At 40.6% G+C, this 2,601-nt stretch overlaps 1 pseudogene; it reads left to right on the top strand.

The window, feature by feature from the left end:
* Positions 1–2,601, top strand: part of LOC103739021 — a 6,988-nt pseudogene that overhangs the window by 579 nt on the left and 3,808 nt on the right.

Raw genomic sequence — 2,601 nt, 5'->3', positions numbered from 1 at the left:
GCCGGGGGGGGGGGGGGGTGGCCCAAAATGCGGTTCTGAACCGGAAGGCCTCTGGAGCGCGCCAGTGGTTGCTTTTTGTCTTTCTCTTAGTCAGTGCAAAGTTCTTCAGCTACAGGTCCCTTGGTCGCTATCTGGAAGACCAACTCCTGCCTCCTTGCCCTTACCTGTGCTCATACAGGATTTTAAAATTTTTTATTTTTTATGTGTATGCATGTATTGCGTGCATGTAGGTAAGTGCACCCGTATCGTGCAAGGCCCGGGGAGGACAGAAGAAGCTGTTGGATCCTGCTGTAACTGGAGTTACGGACAGTTGTGAGCTGACACGTGGGTGCTGGGATTCGAACCCGGGTCTTCTACAAGAACAGCCAATGTTCTTAACTGCTGAGCCATCTCTCCAGCCCCAAAAGATAGTTTTAAAATCCTGTTTGTTGGGCGTGGTGGCGCACGCCTTTAGTCCCAGTATTCAGGAGGCAGAGGCAGGTAGATTTCTGTGAGTTTAAGGCCAGCCTGGTCTATATAGTGAGATCCAGGACACCTGAGGCTATACGGAGACCCTGTCTCAAAAAGGCCCCCCCCCCAAAAAAAAGGAAAGAAATGGGTGGATATCTAAAATCATGGGAACCACCAAAGTTAAACCAAGAAGAGATCAACAGTTTAAACAGACCCATAACAAAAATTCTCAACAAAATGCTTCCAAACTACATACAGATGTACATCAAAAAGACTGTTCACCACCAGGTGTGGTGGCACATGCCTTTAATCCCAGCACTTGGGAGGCAGAGGCAGGCGGATCTTTGTGAGTTTGAGGCCAGCCTGGTCTACATAGTGACTTCCAGGACAGCTGGGGCTACAAGGAGACCCTGTCTCAGAAAGACAGAAAAAAAAAAAAATCACTCACCATAATCAAGTAGGCTTTATTGCAGAGATGCTGAGATGGTTCAATATATGCAAGTCAATAAATGTCATTAATCATATAAATGGACTCAGACAAAAAAACACATTGTCATCTCAATAGATGCACAAGAGGCTTTTGACAAAATTCAGCATGGATTTATGTTCGAAGTCCTAAAGGGAATTGGACTGGAGGGAACATACCTCAACATAATTAAAGCTATATACAACAAACCCACAGCCAACATCATTCTAAATGGAGAAAAACTGGAAGCATTGCCATTAAAATCAGGAACCAGACAAGGATGACCACTATCTCCACTCCTTTTCAACACAGTGCTTGAAACTCTTGCTAGAGCAATAAGACAGGAAAAGGAAATTAAAGGAGTATTAATTGGAAAAGAAGAACTATCACTTTTTGCAGATGATATGATACTGGAACTGATCAACATTTTCAGTAAAGTGGCAGGTTACAAAATTAGTCAACAAAAATCAGCAGCCTTTTTATATACCAATAAAAAGCAATTGGAGAAAGAGTACAGGGAAACCCTTCCATTCACAATAATTGTAAAAAAATAAAATATCTTGGAATAAACCTGACCAAAGACATCAAAGATCTCTACAATGAAAATTTTAAATCGTTAAAGAAATAAATTGAGGAAGACACCAGAAGACGGAAAACCCTCCCATGCTCATTGAGTGGATGAATTAATATTGTGAATATGACCGTCCTACCAAAAGCAATATACAGATTCAATGCAATCCCAAACAAAATCCCCATGACATACTTCACAGAATTAGAAAAAAAATCCTTAAATTCGTATGGAAGCATAAAAGACCCCAGGTAGCCAAAGCAACCTGAGCACAAAGAGCAACACTAGGGGATTACTATACCAGATCTCAAAGTATACTGCAGAGATATAGTCATAAAAACAGCACAAAAATAGACACATAGATCAAAGGAACATCATTGAAGACCCAAACCCGAGTACATGCAATGTCAGCCACCTGATATTGGACAAAGGTGCCAAGAACACACAATGGAGGAAAGACAGCATCTTCAACAAATGGTGCTAGCAAAACTGGATCTCCACCTGTAGAAGAATGAAACTAGATTCTTATCTTTCACCTTGCACAAAAGTCAACTCCAAATGGATCAAAGACCTCAAATGTGAAACTGGAAACCCTGAAACTATTAGAAGAAAATATTGGCAGTAGCTTACAAAATATGGGTGTAGGAAAGGATTTTCTAAGTCAGATAGAAGTTGCTCAGGATTTAAGGTCAATAATCAACAAGTGGGACCTCATTAAACTAAAAGCTTCTGTACAGCAAAAGAAACAATCAAAAAAGTGAAGAGAAAACTGACAGAATGGGAAAAATTCTTCACCAGTGACACATCTGACAGAGGTTTAACATCCAGATACATAAAGAATTCAAAAAACGAAGAATCGAGAAACCAAATGAACCAATTAAAAGATGGGCTAGAGATATACACAGAGAGTTATCAAAGGAAGCAATAAAGATGGCTAAGAAATGTCTCAAAAAGTGTTCAACATCGTTAGTAATTAGGGAAATGCGAATTAAAACCACCCTAAGGTATCACCTTACCCCAATGAGACTGGTTAGGATCAAGAGAACAAATGATACCAAATTCTGACGAGAATGTGGAGAAAGGGGAATGCTCATTCACTGCTGGTGGGATTGCAAAC

Source organism: Nannospalax galili, unplaced genomic scaffold (assembly GCF_000622305.1).
Source record: "Nannospalax galili isolate Female #2095 unplaced genomic scaffold, S.galili_v1.0 scaffold251, whole genome shotgun sequence".
NCBI classification, from domain to species: domain Eukaryota; kingdom Metazoa; phylum Chordata; class Mammalia; order Rodentia; family Spalacidae; genus Nannospalax; species Nannospalax galili.
Note: the sequence above shows the minus strand (reverse complement) of the source record. Positions and strands in the feature narration are given on the sequence as shown.